This window comes from Peromyscus eremicus, chromosome 8a (genome assembly GCF_949786415.1).
Source record: "Peromyscus eremicus chromosome 8a, PerEre_H2_v1, whole genome shotgun sequence".
In the NCBI taxonomy this organism is placed as follows: domain Eukaryota; kingdom Metazoa; phylum Chordata; class Mammalia; order Rodentia; family Cricetidae; genus Peromyscus; species Peromyscus eremicus.
The window spans coordinates 26,568,219-26,589,145 of NC_081423.1; the positions used below are offsets into that span (position 1 = coordinate 26,568,219).

The 20,927-nt window shown below is 40.1% G+C and overlaps 1 protein-coding gene across 1 annotated transcript in view; it reads left to right on the forward strand.

Annotated features, from left to right (window-relative positions):
* Positions 1-15,844: 15,844 nt before the first annotated feature.
* Atp10b (ATPase phospholipid transporting 10B (putative)) overlaps positions 15,845-20,927 on the forward strand; it is a 184,457-nt gene continuing 179,374 nt past the window's right edge. Inside the window, exon 1 of the mRNA XM_059269901.1 lies at positions 15,845-15,914. The gene's annotated coding sequence lies outside the window, so the exon portion shown is untranslated. The remainder of the gene's footprint in view (positions 15,915-20,927) is intronic.

Here is a 20,927-nt window from a genome sequence, read left to right on the forward strand (position 1 = left end):
TTTCTTCCTCACATTATGCAGGCCCAGTGAGGTCAGGAGATGTGATGGCATTAGAGAGTGACCACAAGGTGAGCCCTAGGCTTATAAGGCTGCAGCTCTAGGAGATGACTACTGTATTGCTTTCTTATAGTTCCTATAGCAAACACCACACACCTGGTAGCTGAAAATAGCAGTAATGAATTCTTTCACAGTTCTGCTGGCTGAAAATCCCAGGTCACGCAAAGCTATGCTTGGTTAGGGACACAAGGCAGAAGCCACTATCCACCTCTTCCAGCCTTTGGCTTGAGGCTTCATCACTACATCTCTGCTTCCAAGGTCAAATTGACTACTGTATTCAAATCTCCCTCTGCTTCTCTCTCATAAGGACTTATCATTAGATTTAAGAACTTCCTGGATAATTCATGATAATTTCTTTACTCCTACATCCTTAAATTAATTACATCTTCAAAAACTTCCTCCCCCCATTTTTTTCAAATGGGAGTGTGTTCCCAGATTGCAGGAACTGGGATATGAACTTACCTTTTAGTACTTAAACTCTTAACGCTGAGTATCCAGGGGCCAGGAGACACTGGGTGATTTGTCAAAGGTCTTAGTGCTAACACATAGAGGAGCTAGATGCCAGCATTTGAGAAACAGATGGGAAATGATTTACCCAACATTCTAAACTGCATTATGGTAGAACCTGAGTCAATGTTTTTGTTCACAGAAGTATTCAGTGGTTGTACACAAATACACGGGTAATCTGTGAATATCCTATAGTGAGTGTTTGGACAATTTTCTCAGGAAAGGAAACTGAGGACAATGTTTTACTGTTAAGATATCTGCAAGCTAGGCAGATATCTGCAAATTACAGCTATAGCTCAGTGATATAGCACATGCCTAGCATGTATGAAGCCCTAGGTTCAATTCCTAGTACTGTCAAAGAAAAAGAGCTATCTTCAGATTCAACACAATAAATACTATTTGGATAAGATTGATTTCCTTTGTTAAAAATAAATATATAGGAAGAAGAATAAAGGCCTAAAGAGACTAGGGAAACATGTCAGGATTGAAATGGGAGTGGATTGCTGAACTAAAGCATGCACCTCATTGTTTACAATCAGTATGAAGCTTTCACACATTTAATCATTCAGCAGCTATTGAGGTCATTGTGGGAGGAGGTCTGCTCAGTGCCAGGAAGACAATACATTTACAAGATGAATGCCTTCCTTATGTCTGGATCATAATGTAATATGAGCAGATAGACAGCTACAAGACAACAAGAGTGAAATTTTGAACTTCGGAGATTCCTGTGAGTAGAACACACAGTGTAATAGAGGATTGCAGTGGTAAAGATGGTACTTTGGGTAGAAGAAGAGGAGAAGGTGTTACTTCTTGGGTGAGAATGAAGGACGAGTTCACTACACAGAGGTTTGGGAAGGCATCTTATTCCAGTCATGATACCTTAAGGAGCTGATGAGCTTGGCATGTCTTGGTGTAGTCAGAACGCCACTGTGACCAGAATGTAGACATGAACAGGGAAGGTACAAGGTGTAAGATTGTAGAAGTGAACTGATAATGCTTTTCACCTTGTAATCCAGGTAGTAAGCTGTGAATGACATTCAAAACACTACGGAAAGCATTTAATATGTGTGTATTAAAATGAGCGTATAGTTAAGCTAATTCACATTACTCAAACTGTTCCTGTAGATAATGGACCATGAGAGGGCAGAAGTAAAGAGGAGTATGCAGCATGGTTCTCCAGAGCAGGTCATAGAGATCAAGACTTGAGCAATGACTATGAATATAGCAATGAGGGGGAAAGACTTGAGACAGCATTCATAACTGGATCCTACAAGGCTTAGCTGATATACTAGATACTGGGCATGAGCAGAAAAGCTGAACCAGGAACAATTGGTGGGTGGTTGTGCAATTTACAAAGATCATGGAGAATAAGGAAGGAATAGAATGTTAGTGAAAACAAGTAGAAACAAATTATGAATAGGTTTTACAGAGCCATGTCAAGTTAGAGACGCCTGAGACTTCCAACTAGCATCGAGTATTCAAGGGAAGGTCTAAGCTACAAGTGTGATTCTAAAATCATCAGTCTGCAGGTGGTATTTAAAACTATAAAGATGGATGTGACCTCTCAAAGAATGATAAGGCATTCTTGCAGGAAATAGGTTGACATCTTACTGTGTCCTGATTTCAGCCTGAGTTCTGATCAATTTTGGACTCTACCCTTTTCTATCTCACAGATAAATTCTCCTCTGCTCATCCAAGCCCTCTGGACCCTCAAAGTCACATGAATAAAACATTGTGATACCTACAAATGACTTTGCATAGAGAAATCAGAAAATGTCCAAGGACAGCCAATGTGGAAAGTACTTGAACATGACTTCTACTACAAATCCATCACAAGCAGAGAGTTTGAGCAGCCACTCTGGGTTCTAATGAGTATGACCCTCATTTCTACTGCAAAATATTGTGTGGGTTCATGTACCAAGTGATGGGTTGTCCTTGGTGAGAAAGAAGTTCACTGATTTTTCTCTGGTGAGCAAGCTCATATTTACTGCTCACCTGTTTTCCTGCTTCCTTTATGGAGAAAACCTGAGAGAAGTCTTTCCCTGACTCTAGATCAAGTCATACCAGCAAAGATGTAGCAGCAGGTATGAAACATGATCAAACTATGGTTATTTAAAGAAAATCAATTCACTTGAAATCTCCCCTGACAAAACTTGGTGAATCTAGGTAGGCTGAGAGATTTTCAGGGTAGCCTTTGCCCTTTGGGGCTTGCATTCCAGGCTCCTGACATGGTGGCTGCCCTCATAGTGCAGCTGAAGTGGCTGAAGAATGAGATTAGCCTCTATCACATCCCCCACTGTTCTCCCTGCTCACTTTACACCCTGCTACACAGGCTTCTTTCTGGCACTCAAACACATGGAAGCCTCAGCCTTTGTATTTGCATGTTTCTCTGCCTGAAGCATTGTGTTGTTTATCTAAGTTGGCTCATTTATTTCACTCTGCAAGAGAGTAAGAAATAATCTTAATATCTACTTTAAATGATGCCACTGGTTCTGAGATTCAGAGCTCAGAGAAACACATCTCCCCACAGAAGCCTTCATACCACCGAATTGGGTGGTCCTGTTCCCTTCTGTCCCTTCTTTGTTATCCCTGTGACCAGTATCATGTCCTCAGACTAGTTGTTCATCTGTGTGTTTCAGCATTGCCATCTCATTCCACTGAGGCAGAAGCCTTGAGGGCAAAGCCCATGTCTGTCACATTCTCCTGTATCCATAGTATTGACAGTTTCTAAAAAAAAAAAAAAAAAATAGAAGCTACTCAATAAAAATTGGCTCCATGGATAAAGACAGCACATTTGCTTTCAACTATACATCAGCATCAGCTGTCATGCATAAGTCCACACCCTGACTTCCCTACGCCCTCCCTGCAAACTCATATGGTGTGATGTGATGCTTATTGTTTTCTTTTTTTCTTTTTTCTTTTTTTTTTTTTTTTTTTGGTTTTTCGAGACAGGGTTTCTCTGTGTAGCTTTGCGCCTTTCCTGGAACTCACTTGGTAGCCCAGGCTGCCCTCGAACTCACAGAGATCTGCCTGGCTCTGCCTCCCGAGTGCTAGGATTAAAGGCGTGCGCCACCACCGCCCGGCGCTTATTGTTTTCTGAATACTACTCAGGCAGCTACTTCTGAAGTTAGAAGCCTCAAAACTAGGCCTGCCTGGTGATTAAGTCCTTTTTCTTTACTACCACTCTGCACTGAACTACTTTGAAAACATAGGTTAAAAACTATACAAAAAACTGTTGAGCACCTTCACCTAGCTGGTGACGTACTCAACACTGTGCCGTTCATTCATTTGAGGAGTAATGCCGAGCATGTTTTCTGCTCAGCTCACCAAACTGGGTGATGGAGACTTCTAGACCAAAGAGCTCAAAAGTAATGTTCAGCTCAACAAATAAGCAACACTTGCTATGTGACAGTGAGCACTGTAGCATCTGACCATCTTGTTCTTTCTCCCCACCAAATTACCAATCCCTCAGTGTCTGCCTCTCCAGCTCCCCACTACTTCTCCATGACTCTGCCTCTCAGCTGAAAAAGCTGTCTCTCCACATGTGGGGAAAGACATAGCCACAGTTGACCTCAAGATAACTTCATCTCTGCCCAATGTGACAGATCAGAGAAGAGCTTGGGTCTCCTGTTTCCTAGATTCTAAATCCCAGAAATGACCTCATCTGGCTTATATTTGGGTCATATGGCTTTACTTGTTCCAATCACTGAAGCGAGAGGACTGCAATATTCAGAAGAGCCAGAGCTGGACTGTCTGCCTTCTTCCATGGGTACCAGCTCCATTAGAATCATATGATGGAGTCAGCAGGACAACAGTTGTCCAGAGAAGATGCACAGATAACCACCATCTGGAAATGTGACTCACCAGCTGCCCACTAGATCGTTATGAATATGAACACTGCCTGTCTTATTCATTGCTCTGTCCCTAGTAGCGAGAACCATTCTTTATCTGTGGGGGTCTATGAAATGACACAAGGGAATAATATGTCATTACCCAAAGCAAAGACATGATTGCAGTATAACATTCCTCATAACAAATAGCTAAATAACTGCTGTTTCACCACTCTGCTCTGGGGGACAGAGGATCTGCAGAGTGGGAATATGAAAATGAAGAGGAATACTCAAATGCCACAGCCACAACTTCCCAAGCTTCTTAGATGAAATGCTATTAGATTGTGAAAGGGCTTTGGAAAGTATTAAACAGCATACCAGTACAAAGCATTTTATTGTTAATAGTCACCCAGGAAATGAATGCTCAGCAGAATTGCTTAAATAGATTCCTAAGAAGGAAGGACAGGGGGAAAATGAAACTTTGTAGAACATTTCACATGGCAAAAATACATAGGCAGCAGCAGACAATTTTCTAAGATGATGGATTGAAGAAGAATGAATCAGTGAGGATCAGAGCAAAACATTGTTTAAGAAATCTGAACATACTCCTAATTAAAAATGTTTTGAAGAGTGGCTTCCACAGTAGTAATAAAACTCTAGGACCGAACCTGTTCGTTTAACCCTCCTGGTCAGCTAAGATCAAGAATCTGAGCCTATGGCTCCAGCAGATGCCCCAGGGGCCAGTAGGGCTTAACATGTATAATTCCAGTTAAGTGACATAAGTATCATCATTTTATGCTAGGTGTCACTCTCCTGGCAAAATGACAATTAGGGCTGAAAGCTTTATTTCTTTCCACTAAAGACCAGTTAATCTTTCGAATGAGGCAAGACACAGGTAAACTGTCATGGAGACCAAGTATAGCCACTCAGAAGGATGGGCTTCATCAAAGATGAGAGGGCGGAGGAGGAAACAAAGAGTTTCAAGAGGTCATCTCAAGTCACAAGATGGAGAGTTGGCCCCACTATTCTCAACCTGTGACTTGTAATCCTATGACCAAAGCGGGCACTGTGTTCTTTCCCAGCAAATATATGAGAGTAGGGGAAAGAGGTTGAGCAAGTAGCTATGTCCTAGTGAAGATGACCTCGGAACTTGGATCACCATTTCTACTCACATTCTGTTGGCCAAAAGAATAGTTACAAGGTCAAAAAAAAAAAAAAAACCCGCAGGAGGATTAACAATGAAATCTCTAGTTGGACACTTATGGTGAAGGAGAAAATGATTTCTAAAAGGAAAGGTGTCGTCACTAGGACTCATAATGATGATTTCTTCTGTGACATGCTCTCTTAGTTAATAGCAAGTTCAGAGACATTGTGGGGAATACTTCTGTACATAAGAAAATCACCTGCATTTCAAAATGTGACAGACACACACACACACACACAGAGAGAGAGAGAGAGAGAGAGAGAGAGAGAGAGAGAGAGAGAGAGAGAGAGAGAGAGAGAGAGAGAAGGAGGAGGAAGGAAGTCAGAGAGAAGGAGAGAGGTCCCCTTATAAAACAGGGCAACAAGGAGTAAGTGTAAGACCAATGTTGAGGAAGTTTAGAGAATGGAGAGATTATTTCCTTCTGAGTAGAATTTAGGCTAAGTTATTGGAGCAAGTAAAAACTGAAATGGGTCCTTCAGACTGAATAGCACTAACAAAGACTGGAAGGTAGAGTTAAAGAAAGGCACACCGAGCAGGGACAGAGAAACCCTGGGCTAATGTAGAGTGAATAATTTACATTTCAGTCAGGATAGTTTCCTAGCTGTGGCCCTTTGAGACATCCAGTATCTCCATATAAATGACCATATGAATGCTGATACTATTACTCTCCCCAAATCCATCCTTTCCCACATCCTTAGGGATGAAAATCCTATCACTATTAAGACATGTTTGGGGAGTATGATTTAAAGCTTTGATGCATAAATACATTAGTATTTAAAATCAGTTATTGGCATATCTGTCACTTTATGAATTTATTGTATTTGGGATAAAAACATTCAAAGGGCTCTCTTTTAGCTATCCTGAAGTATACACTACACTATATCCTCATGTTAACCACAGTCCCCACACTAGAAGTATTCACTGTATCCTCATGTTAACCACAGCCACCATAGTAGAAGTGTACACTATATCCTCATTAACCACAGTCCCCACACTAGAAGTACAGGAGATCTCACTGGAGTTTATTTCTCCGTCTTATTACTTTGGATCTGTTGAGTGCCTGTCCTTTCTTTCCTTTCTCATTCTCCTCTGATAACACTCGGATAATCACTGTTCTACTCTATTTCTATGAGCTCTATCCATAAGACTCCCATATGAGAAGGAAGCGATGCAGTTTTTGTCGTTTTATGTCTGATTTTTATCACTTAACACAATGTCTTCTAGGTTCAGTCATTTTTTTTAAGTCTCATGATTTCATTTAAATGACTGAATAGGATTCCATCACATATATGACACATTTTTTCTGTGTCTGTTCATCTATTGTTAGGCATTTATGTAAAATCTAAGTCTTGGCTACTGTGAATAGTCCTACAATAAACATGACAATGTACATGTCTCTTTGTATTGATTTCTTTCTCTTTGAGTATATAATCAGTACTGGGACTGATGGGTAATTGAGTAGTTCTATTTTTAATTTTTGAAGACCCTTCTCAACTTTTACCCCCAATGATCTGTATTAAGTAAAATTTCACCCATTTTACATAATGGTTTGCTTTTTTCTGTATATTCATTGATACTTGATTCCTTTTGTCTTTTTTATAATAGCCGTTCTAATTGGAGTGAGGGAGTAACTCAGTGAAGTTTAATTTGCGGAACCTTGAAGACTGATGCTAAGTATTTTTTCATTTACCTATGGCATTTTGCATGCCTTCTTTTGAGAGGTATCTAATAAGAGCTCTATCCATTTTCAATCAGTTCTTTTACATTGCATTAAATTTCATGTGAATTCTATATATGGACTTCTTGCCAGTTATATAGTACGCAAATATATCCTCCCATTTTGAAGGCTGTCTTTTTACTCTGTTGTGTATCATTTCCTGTAAAAAGTCCTTCATTTTGATATAATCTTATTTGCCTATGTGTACATATTTCTCTGTACAGAGAAATCGGTACAAAGAAGTTTATACACATCTTTGCTTCAGTTTGTGATCTCATCTAAAGAATCTTTGTCCAGGACAATGTCATGATTCATTATCCCTATGTTTTCTTCCAAGTCTGTCATCATTTGGTATCTTACATTTGAGATTTAATCCACTTGAACTTTAAATACGTGAAAGGAAGGGGTTCGGTCTCTGAGAATCCTGATTTGCAGTTACCTGCCTATGCTTTCTGCAAGCTGCATGTGATCATGTGACCAAGTTTTGGCAAATGAGACAGAAGTACAAGTATTACATGGAGCAACCAGGGCATACTCTTTAAACGTCAGGGGTTTTTAGCCCCTTCATCTTGCTGCCCAGAATTTGTGTGATGGTTTGACCTCTGGTGATCTTTCAGGGTCAGAAGAACGCAAATTAAGCAACCAACTTTGCTGTGATTCTATAGAACCAGAATAATGGAAAACACTGGGATATCTTCCTCATTCATGTTGTTGGCTGAATATAGTTTCTTGCTGTGGGAAGACTGAGATAACCCTTTCCTTGCTAGCTCTCAGCTGAGACCCATCTGTGCCTTTTAGAAATTGCCCATATTATTTGGCTCGTGCCTCCTTATTTACAGATACAAAATACAAGAAGCAGTTTTCTCTTGATTCTCACATATCTTCCAGATGTAAGAATTCTGATCTATTATGATTTTAAGGCTAACACAATGTGAAGGCTTGGTTTCCATCTATGTGTACATAATGCACCAATTCTAAAAGGCCACATAGAGAATGTTTCAGGGCCAGCCAGCCTTCAGGCCAAAATTTATACATAACTGGGTGGTTTTCTCTGGCACATACAGAATGGCATCCAAGATTAAGCCTGGGATCACTACCTCTTCTCAAAGGCGTGACTCGGGCTGAGAGTGAGCTATAAAGTGCCAAGTTCCTTGTTTATTCTTCCTGGATAGATCTGAGGATAGGATTGGGGGTTGCTGTATTATGTTCCAGAACATTCTCTCTTTAAACTTCAGAGAAAAGGAAGGAAAGGGAAGAGATAACAGTTGCCCATTAATGAAAATAAGGAGACAAGGTACCACCTGAATTATCTGAGAGAAGGTAGGAAAGACCACCTAATGGGCATCCCTCTCCTTGAGGGGTCAACTTGAAGGCCTACTCGGGCTTGCTCTCTGTTCTTTCTCCCTGTGCCCTAGGGAAGAGAGCCATTCCATGTAAGTTTCAGGAAGACAAGCACCTTGTCTGTGCTGCTTCCTTTATCTCTAGCAATCACAGTACTATTTTTCACTGAGTACACCACAGACAAGCATTTAGACAAATATATGAGAAGATGGAATGATTGGTGGAAATAAACCCAAGCACTCCTCCCTCCCTCCCTCCCTTTCTCCTCCCTCCCTCTCTTTCCCCCTCTCTCTCTGTTTCTACCTCTCTCCCCCCTCTTTCTCTCTCTCTCCCTCTTTCACACACACACACACACACACACACACACACACACACGCATGCACGCGCACACACACACCATGAACATGTCTAAGCACATGCAAAGTCACAGATAACTTAGAGGTCAGAGCCAATGTTAATGCCTTCTTCTCAATGAAGCTAACTCTATGGCAATGGTCAAGAGTGATCTCTTTATTTCAGAATTTTTCAATGATGATTAAGTCTGTTTTGTGTTTCTCAAATACCAGTGCCTCACATAGGACTTGGAAAAGCAAGCTGGAGATATTTTGGAGGGAGGAGAGGGATGGATGGATAGATGGATGGATGGATGGATGGATGGATGGATGGATGGATGGATGGAAAATTAACTGTGTTCCTTGGCAGCTCTTCAGGAATTTATTATCCTGATAACCCCAACTGATCTGGTGTCTTACCTGCAGTGGGAGCTCACTAAATGTTAGCTGGATGAGGATAAAGGAGACAGAAGATCAGAGAGATAATCAAGAGCCCTCTCCACCTGGAACCATTCTCCTTTCAGGGCATCCTATTGAACAGTGTTATTGAGCAGAGAGGCAGGGAGTTGACAGCCACTCTCTGGACTCTCTCCCAGGGCCTTTTTAAAACAGGGAAGTTAATTATGGAACCAGATTAACAGTTTCTTTTTTGATACAGTCAAAGTAAAACCAGCAGGATGCAATTTAGCTCGTCCCCACTTTCCAAATAGCAGCAAATTTTCATACAAAACAAAGAGACACTTGAATTGCAAATTACTTAGAGAATCAGCTACCAACCCCAACGGAAGAATATTTCTGCTGCTTTCAAAGCCAGTCTGTTGCCTTTTCAGGTTTAACTGTGTGGAAGGACCTTCACAAAGCCCTGCACACTTTGTTGCTTTTCAGCTTTCCAGTGGGAAGGAGGAGCGATTCCTTAAGGTTTAGTAGAATGCTTCAAATCATCTCTGACACTTAGCATCATCCTCTACTCATGAAAGGAGGGTCATGCATCTCATTCAAGGGCATCAAGAGAAAGTGCTCACCAGGCAAGACAAAGACATTAGTGACTATAACAAATGTTGAGACAATAAGTATGTACTCTTGGAGGTGGGTGAAGAAGGGGAGAAACGACATAACCTATCATTGTTATACAGGAATTTGGAAAAACACTGTTAAATTGCAAAGAAGTCCTGGGAAGTTTGTATTCTGGATTATTAATTGACACATTCCCTTTAGTTATTGTATGTAATCAACAAAAGAAAAATAGGACCCAATAACTGGATATAACCAATGGGTCAGCAGCTCATAATTGTGATCTAGCACCACGTTCTTATCTGACAGACATAGGAATTAAAGTCAAGAGAAGGGGATAATTTAGAAAAGATTACAGAGTGACTGAGTCTTCTGATGTCTCATGTATTGCCTGGTAGATGGTACCACACAGCTTTCATCTGCTTTCTGTCCCCTGAAGGAAATAGCAAAATTTCATTTTCATAAATGTACTTATAAACCCATTTTTTTCCTAATCAAATAAATAGTGTATGCATTAGGGGAGGGGGCAGGTAAACAATAGGCCAAGGATAAGGACAAAATAAAAGCTACACAGAGCTTTTTATAAAGGGACTGAAGGCTGAGATAGGAACCTAGCTATACCCAAGCTGCTTTCAGATACAGCCACTGTGGGGAAAGGTGGACTTCAGCTGATTTAGCCCCAAGTAGATGGTAGAAAAGTTGGGGTAGAAGTTGACCATCACTGTACTTACAGTTAGCCCCAGCAGGTGGCAGAAGTGAGCACCACTTGGAGGATATAGCAAAAAAATCAACCTTGCCCTGCTTAGAGATAACAGACACCACTCACACTCATCCTGGGTCACCATGTGGGAAAGAAGACTGTATAGACAGCCCTTTTGAGCTTTTTTGATATGAAACCTGAAATCTTCTAGTGTAAAACTTTTCAATGTTTAAACACAGACCAATTTCCAAAAACGTGAGCCAAAAAAAACTCCATCAAGATTCAGGGGATGCGGACAGTTTCTTTGTGACCCTTACTTAGTGACTCCCAGTGAATGAATTGGGTTCTGGGAAGGTCAGAGTGCTGCGTGTGGTTAGTCCAGTCACAAGTCAGCAGAGAGGCCTGGTAAAGAGATGACCATGTCAGAAGGACAAGATGAAGGAAACAAAGACAGGTTGTAGGCTTAGGTCAGCACTCCCGTGGGGAGAGACAACTAGAATCAACTACCCCTAGCCAGATCCTTCCAGGAGAAGATATACTTGCATCTAAATCCTATACTCTGTGTGTGTATGTGTGTGTGTGTGTGTGTGTGTGTGTGTGTGTGTGTGTGTTTGTGTGTTTGTGCATGCACAAGCACTCATATGTGTATAAGTGTGTGTTTGTGAGTGTGTGTGCATGTGTGTGCACATCTGTGTGTATTCATGTGTGTATATATGCATGTGTGTGTGTGCAATCTTTACCTTGTTAGAATGATGTAAATAGCTCCCTCAGTAATGCTTTGCAAGACCACTCCATTTCTTCCAAAGCAGAAAGTTTTTACTGTTTTTAGTACAAATAGAATTACATCACTTCTTTCTTCCTTTTCCTACCTTCAGTCCCTCCCAGCTATCTTTCTTGAACCCCTCCATGGCCACTACTCTCAAGTTGATAACCTCTTTTTCTTTGATCATTATTTTATATGTGTGTGTATATATGTATGTATGTATGTATGTGCATAAATATTTATTAGTAGATTCTACTGAGTCTTTTGTTGTATGTGTATATATGGCCTCAAGGCTGACCACTGTTGTGAAATATTACTTTAACTATGTAAAGGTGTGTTACGTTTGTTTATGTTGAAGAATATTACTTTAAGTAAAGGTGTTACATTTGTTTATGCTGTATTTGTTTAATTATGTAAAGATGTGTTGCTGTTTCACCTTACCTGTCTAAGGCACCTGATTGATTTAATAAAAGCTGAATGGCAAATACAGCAGTAGAGGGATAGGTGGGGCTGGTGGGCAGAGAGAATAAGGAGGAGGATGTAGTTGGACATTTTCCTGTGTCCTGCCCAGTCCCACAGCCGCTCAGACCCAATTAAATACACAGACTTATATTAATTATAAACTGTATGGTTTATGGCAGGCCTCTTGCTAGGTAGCTCTTATATCTTAAATTAACCCATCTCTATTAATCTATGTTTTGCCACATGTTCCATGGCTTTACCGGTCTGTTGGCATGTTGCTTCTCCTTTGGTGGCGGCTGGCATCTCTCTACCTCTCCTTTCTCTTCCTGTCTGTTTGGATTTCCCACCTGCCTCTAAGCTGCCTTGCCATAGGCCAAATGGCTTTATTTATCAGCCAATCAGAGCAACACATATTCACAGCATACAGAAAGATATCCACAGCACTTCCCCTTTTCTTTTTTTCAAAAAGAAAGGTTTTAACTTTATCATAGTAATATTACATATAATAGAACAGTTGTCAAGCAAGAATCACAGTTACAATATCCAGTCCATTTATATTTGGCAAATTCAAAGAAAAATATTTTATTCATCCTATATTTGTGAGTTCAAGGTTTCATATCTAACTTACCTCTTATCACAACCAGGGAAAAATCATGATTATAACTATCCAGTCTTCAACTACATCAAAGACTCCAGAAAGATATAATATTACCTATGTAAATAAGAAGTGCATTGTAAGCAACTTCCAAAAATCTAGAATGACAGAGACAGCTGGCTGCCCGAACAGTCATCCAAAGTTCCTCTGCCATGTTGGGGCATCCATCTTCAGCCTCTAGGCCTAGAGATTTTTAGTTGTTTCTCCATGTGTCCTGTAGAATATCTGGCAGTCTCCTCTGTGAAGCAGGAAACTGAAGGACCATTTTGCCTTGTTTTGGCAAATTCAGTGGTCATTTTCCTATGGGTCCTATATGTCCAGTTTATACAACATATTATCAGCAGTCCAGGCAAGAGCAGTTTCTTATCAAAATGGCTACTTTTGCCAAGAAGAAGATAAACTCCATATGGAGTGTCTTTGATGCCTATCTTTCTCTTTGAAGTAAATCAGTGCTGCCAGGAGCAGACATGTCTCACTGTCCAGAAAGTCTAAGTTTTTAAAACATTTTAAATGCCATATTCTGTAGGTCTTTGAAGTGTTTGAAGATTACCTACCTAATTGAATTATATTTATGTATACCTAGAAAACTTAACTAACATGACTATAAGTTTGACTATCATAGAAGACTAATTATTAATCTGTATTTCTTAATTATTCATTACAATTTAAATGAGTTACATAAACATAATACCTTAAACAACAGTATAAATATATATACAGTATACCAAAATTAACTTTAAATTTGTAATTAACTAAAATCTATAGCAATGTAAAACATTTCAAATAAGTTGTTGCTCTTTAAAAGTAAATTCAATAATCTATCCTTTTATCTTATTGTATCTATAGCCTACATTTCTATATCATATCACCCTTTCTTCTTTTAGAAAGAGATTGACTATGACCAATAAGAATTTGCAACCAACAATCTAAACAAAGACAAACATCCATAATCCATTTTGGGGAATGTAAGATGAATCTTAAAAGGTCTTATTAATAAAAACAAACCCAGAGCCAGGTATTGGAATGGAAGCTGGAAGATCAGAGAGACAGACAGGACAAGCCACAGCTAACCTCACCTCAACAACTCCTTATCAGATCCTGTTTCCACGGACCTTCAGACTGAAAGCTTCTGAGTCCTCACCCAAATGAATCTCAGCTGAACTGCTGCTAAAAGCCTAAAAGCTTAAGAAGTTTCTAGTTTCTGGTCCTCATGCCTTATATTCCTTTCTGCTTCCTGCCATCACTTCCTGGCATTAAAGGTATGTTTCTTTCCCAAGCAAGACATGAGATCTCAAGTGCTGGGATTAAAGGTGTGTGTCACCATGCCTGGCTGTTTCCAGTGTGACCTTGAACTCACAGAGATCCAGATGGATCTCTGCCTCCAGAATGCTAGGGTTAAAGGCATGTGCTACTGCTGCCTAACCTCTATGTTTAATAGAGTGGCTGTTCTGTTCTCTGACCCCCAGATAAGTTTATTGGAATGCACAATATATCAACCACTAGAGGAGTAATCTAGGCTCGAGAGAGGAGAACAAGAGAAAAGAATGAGGAAGAGAGAAAGAGAGAGAGATGCCCAGGGCCAGCCAGACAGCTGCCAAACAGACAGACATAGAGTAGGACATACAGAATGAAAGAAAGATGGAAAGCCCTGAGGCAAAATGTAGATGAAGAGAAACACGTTAAGTTATAAGAGCTAGTGGAACAAGCATAAGATAAGGCTGAGCATTCATAATTAAGAATAAGTCTCTGCATCATGATTTGGGAACTAGTTGGTGGCCCAAAAGAAAGCCTGCTACAGACCACGTGTGTGTGTGTGTGTGTGTGTGTGTGTGTGTGTGTGTGTGTGTAAATATTTATAAATAGATTCTGTTGAGTCTGTTTTCTTATATGTGTGTCTATGGTTTCAAGGTTGAACACTTTGCACTGGACAACTATTCACTGTGCTCATGCTGGGGAGAGGCTAATTCCCTTCCTCCCAACAGTCATTAGTTGCCTGTAGTTCTTTGTCTACAGATAAGACCTCATGAAATTCTCCCCCTTAAATGTTAGTATGCCTATTGATATTGCTATTGTTCTCGTCTTTTTTATGCAGTCATTTCTAAGAGAAACAGCAGACCTCCTGGTATTCTGGCTGTTACAATCTACTGCCTCTTTCATGATGTTCCTTGAGTTATAGATGCAGGAGCTGTGATGTAGATGTATCCATTGGGGCTGGGCTCCATACCCTCTGTTGAGCTCTGCATTGTGTCAAGTTTCTATTATGGTCTCCAGTTACTGTAAAGAAAGGCTCCTTTGATGAGGGGAAGTACCTACAATTATCTATGGGCATAAGGGTAAGATTTAGAATGCAGTAAGGAATTGAGCTAGTCTAGGAAAGTGATGGTAGTAGATTCTTTTGTAAGGTCCATGACTCCACTAGCCCTGGAAAATCTGGCTAGGTTTCCAGTACCAAGTTTGCTTTCCCTCCATTAATAATAAAGCAGAAATGTTTAAGATCAATAAAGACACTGATTAGTGTGTCAGTTGTCTTCATTTACTGCAATCAGTGTATAAGTATAAAGGACAAAACCAAGTTGATTAAGCAAAGCAAAAGCCAACACTATCAAACTAGCCTGGCTTAGCAACAAAGGGGGTATGTATTGTTTACTCCTAAAAGTGTCAATCATTTTAATCATGGCTGGATCCAGATGCTATATCAGAGCTAGGTACCTTTCACTCAAAACTGCAATATACACAGACACAGACAGACAGACAGACAGACACACACACACACACACACACACACACACACACACACACACACCAACCAATAGCTGCCATAAACGCATCTTCTCCACATCTAGCTCCATAGAAAGAGATCTCCTCTTTTATTCCACATCTTCAACCATGTTTGTCTTACTTTCATTAACTTGAATCACATCTGATCTTCTTTCTGAACCGGTCTATGGGGCAAAATTGAAATGCACCAAGTGGTTGGACCAAGATGTGCCCCATGGAGTGAGGAGGCATTTAGATTGACATCCAAGAGAACATGGAACATCATTTGTATTCTGCATGTTGGCAGATAAAACAGTAGACCTGATTCCCTGGTCGGAGCAAACCGTTACCATTGAAACAGCTTCCTGGGAAAGTGTCCAGCTTGCTTGTGAAGTTTATTTGGAGCTGGAGTCAGCCAGCTGGAATGGAAAGGGCAAAATACTTAATTACTGCCTGATGCCAAAATGAGATTGCACATTTTATATTTATTCCCCCTCCTGTGTCTTTCAGCCTCACAGTGGCAGGAAGATCATGAGTGACTGCAGAGACTTGTTTCAGTGAAAGCAAAAGTGGAAATAGTAAGTTGTTTTTCTTCTTCTTGGTTGATCATACAATATGGACTCCCCTTGGTGCCCAGAGGAGCTTCACTAAACTGCAACTGTTTCCTTCAGTGCACTTAGGCAAGTGTCAGTAACTTCATTAGTCAATCAGACGCCAAGTATATGGCTCTAGTTTCTCTGCAATGTTTACATATGCATAAACATAAACATGTGTACACACACTGAGTAATTTAGGAACTATCAAGGTATATATCATTAAAATGTGTTCTTATAGCTGGGCGGTGGTGGCGCACACCTTTAATCCCAGCACTAGGGGGGCAGACCCAGGTGGATCTCTGTGAGTTCGAGGCCAGCCTGGTCTAAAGAGTGAGATCCAGGACAGGTACCAAAGCCACACAGAGAAAACCTGTCTTAAAAAAAAAAAAAAGATGTGTTCTTGTCTGTAAACAATAGAAAATATAGGCTCAACATGGCTTAAGTAATATTTTTAAGTTATTGACTTGTATAGAGCAAGTCCATAGAGAGCGGAGACAACTAACAATGCCACCAAGACCTGATTCTGATTTCAGATGGGTGTCTCTTCCATGTCTCTCTTTTCATGCACTTTTCTAGAAAGCCCCCAGGAAACTTCTACTCATGCTCATTTGCCTGAATGTGTCACATGCTCCTGTGACAGAGCATGTGAGATCACCCAGGATACCAGTCATTAGTGTTCCTAGGTCTAGAGATGATAACTCTGAAATACCAGGGTCTTCTGGAGCAAAGTAAACAAAATGAATATCTTTTTAGAAAAAAGACAAGGGGGTGAATGTTCATTTTACAGGCCATTGGCAGTGTCTATGGGACAATAAGGCTATGCAAATTTCATCAGCAATTCCTCTAAGATCAAACTGATGAAAATATCCATTTCTAAGATCTCCACCTTGGCTAACCTCCCCTCAAGTCACAGGTGAAGTTAAGAAATGAACAGAAATACTTTGACTCTGGATATAAAACCCAAGTCCTTATCATTATACCATAGGCAGACTATTTCTTCAATTTGCATAATTATAAACTCCCCCTCAAAGAGTAAACATTGCTGCCAACTTAAAAAAAAAAAACTACAAAGCAGCATTAAATATGCATTGCTAATTTGACTTTCTAATTTGTCTGGGATCTTCACAAAGACATGCACAGCTCCAGAGATCCTGGATGCTTAATAAAACATTCCACCTGTCGAAAAAGAAGACACGGGGAAAGAAAGCTAAATATCAGGATTGGGGTGGGAGTTGGGCATTAGCTAAAGAATTTTGGCTGGTGCCTACTTGTAGGAGTTGATTCTATTAATGACTCTCAAATTTGTTGTTCTGCGCACTAACTCCCCTCATCAAACATAGGTGATTGCTTTATGTGGCCAAAGAAAACATTTCCTTAATATGTTTCTATTTAGTTTTAGATATCAGATATGTGCTGGACATGAATTTGGGCAATTAATTATAGGAAGTAGTTGGGTTCATGCACAAAGACTATGTTGCCTTTCAAATCGCATTTACTGATCTATCCCAAATATCCATGACAACCACTGAACTGGTCCTTGAAAGCCCCAACTATAGCATAAATACACTACCTGGGCAAGATGAAATGTTTATCTGTTACTATATTCTTTGGCTTAAGTTTACCAGGGGTGATGGTGATAACCAGGACATGGGATATAGATCTTTATACACATAAAAGTGATCCTGAAGTTTCATATGTGTATTTACTTAATAACTGCCTTTTAAGTTTAACTGTACATCAGACATCTTCCCATTGTATGTATGTTTCATGTATATGCATCATTTTTACTGTGAATTAGCATTGTATCTCGGGTATTAATGGCAATCAATCTATTTATTCAGTCCCTTGTTTAAAAATACTTGTCATTTGAAGTTACATTTTAAATGACCTCAAAACATTCTCACATATGCAAGGCTTTCTCCACACATACAGTTATCCCTTTGGTGATGTCTCTTGGTCTGTGAGTGGTCCTCTGACTGTGTCAAGGGAAGAGTCATTAAAAGCTAGATTCATGACACTGTCCATGGGCTATCAGAACAGAGCCCTTCTAGATATGCCTGTCAGACCAGGGGATCCTATCAGAGAAAGGAAAGGTAAGAAGAAAGGCAGGGGAAAAGGAGACAAACCATGCCAGTAACACTAAAGAGACCGCTCTATGGCAAGCAATCAGCATAGTCGTTCATGTGTTTATTTAAATACTATCAGTTCTTGGTCTAGACTATAAACCTGCTGTAAGCTGGAGCAAGCTCTGTGCTACTGGTTACTCACCAAGATGAAGCAATTGCCCACTATATTTATATTAGTGTGTGCATGCACCTGGGGAAGAAAAGATGAATCAGTTATATAAACTTCATGAGAAATTAAAGAAACATTAGTCAAAAAGATAAATTTTATTGAGGTGTGAAGAATAAGTTCAAGAGCTCTATTGTATAACATGGTGACATCAGCCTGCCACCCAGAACTTTTGCCGGTCAGTCTTAACCATGACCTCTTAAAATGAATACTACTGTTACAAGTGAGTAAGCAAGCACAGGGCAGAGAGTCTCTTATTCAAGGGAGCATAACTGAGATAGGCAGCACTGGCATTTAGACAAAGGTCCGTCTGACTTTAAAACAGAATATCATAGTTTTGAAAACCACGAAGAGCAGGTTTCGAGCGTTAACTTCACCAAAAGACTACAAATGCATGAGGAAATACATGTGCTAATATGTTAGCTCTATTGAACTCTTCTACAGTTTATACACATTTGAGAATACTGTATTACTATATATATATATATATATATATATGCACACACATATGTATGCACACACACACATACACACACACAAATGCTCCTTTCGATTGTTAATTAATAAAATAAACTTAATTGGGAGTGATTCTGAGCCTCTATCTGGACTAACCAGGAAAACTGTTTTGTTTTTGTTTGTTTTTTTTGTTTGTTTGTTTGTTTTTGTTTTTTCGAGACAGGGTTTCTCTGTGTAGTTTTGTGCCTTTCCTGGAACTCACTTGGTAGCCCAGGCTGGCCTCAAACTCACAGAGATCCACATGGCTCTGCCTCCTGAGTGCTGAGATTAAAGGCGTGCGCCACCACCACCCAACGAAAACTTTTGATTGGTAATAGTCACTATGGGATATACAGCTATAATAATATGCCATATGTTTATTTTCTATTTATTTTTATTAAATGTATGAATTTCTGTACATGTGTGTGTCTGTGCTTGGGTGCCATAGCACAGATGCGGGGAAACCAGAGGACACTCTAGAAGTTGGTTCTCTCCTTCCAGCATGTGGGTCCCAACTTAAGTCATTGGGCTTTACTCATGGACTATCTTGCTGGCTTCCTGTCATACTGAGGTACATGGTACATTAGTTAGCTATTACTATTTAGCAAAGTACTCAACATAGAGTTACTTTAAAGAATAATGTGTATAATCTCACAGTTGACCTTAGGTTGACAATCCCTGTCCAGCTTTTCTAGATTTCATGACTCAGGCCATAAGCACAGTATGAGCCAATAACTTGACTTAAGGTGAATCCTCTCCCAAGTACATGCTCATGGTTATCATGTTACTGGCCACAATGAGGTTCTAGAGGTCCTGATGCACTGTGGGTCTCAGTTCCTCTCTGGCTACAGTCTGAATACTGCCCCATCAATGTGAGATGCAAGAATTGTAATCCAGCATGCCAGCAGCAGGGAGATCAGCCTTTTGTGACATCTTGTCTCTTTTTCCTAATGGATTCATTAGTCATCACTATGTCCATTCTAGAGAAAAGGATGACATGATGGTATGATTTAATAGTAGGAAGGCATCTTTGGGAGCTATTTGATAAGCTGACTGCCACCCAGGTTGGTCTTCACCATTCTCTCTTAAGGCAGTGGCTCTCAACCTTCCTAATGCTGCAAACTTTTAATACAATTCCTCACGTTACGGTGACCCCAAACCATAAAATTATTTTGTTGCTACTCCATAACTGTAATTTTGCCACTGTTATGAATTGTAATGTCAACATCTGATATGCAACCCAAGGAGTCGTGACCCACAGGTTGAGAACCACTGTCTTAAACATTATTACTACAAGTAAAGAAGCAAACATGGAAGGAAAAACCACTTATTCAACTTATTCAACATGTCACAACTAAGACAGGCAGTTCTGGGATTTAGACAAAGACCCATATGGCATTCAAACAGATACCGTTGCCACTAGCCTGCTTTTGCCTCTCTGAAGATCACTTTGTAGAATAATTTTAAACAATTTTGGCTGAGTGTGTAGCCCTTTAGCAAAGCCTTTTCAGAATCCATCCTTTCTACATGTGAGCAGCTTTACAAGGTACATCTTGATCTGTCACTAGACATGAGGCACGTGACTCCCTGGCGACAATGAGATGAGCTAGATGGAGAAAGCTGCTTCTACCCAGTGGCTTATACTTAGGAGGGGAAGCAGACTACCAGCCTCCTCCTCACCCTGTGATCAATGCCAGGAGGAATGGGACATGAAGTAAGGTGTAGACAGCTCTTTCCTCTCACCTGTGCCTCTTAGCTCTGAAAGGCATAGCCCCTCTGCTACACTTGCACCAGTGAGCTTCACTCTGGAAAAAACAAACAAACAACAGTTTCTCACAGTTCTAGAGGCTGAAGTCCAAGATCAGAGTGCCAACATGATTAGGCTCTGGTGTGGGGCTCTCATAATTTGCAAGTATATGACAGTCAATTTCTCTTTTTGACCAGGACAGTTGAAAGAGAGAATTATCTGAAGTTTCCTTCATCTCACTGCACAGTTTTCCTTCTGTTTTCATGGCATCTGTATATCATAATTTTAAGTGTCTATATGGTCGCAAACCTACAAATTTTAGAAACCATCTGATTTTGCCATCCTGGGACTGGCTTAATTTACTTAACGTTATGATTTCCAGTTGCAATCCATTATCTAACAAAGGACAGAACTTCATCCTCCCTTATGATAGAAAAAAAACCCATTGTGAAGTACCAAAA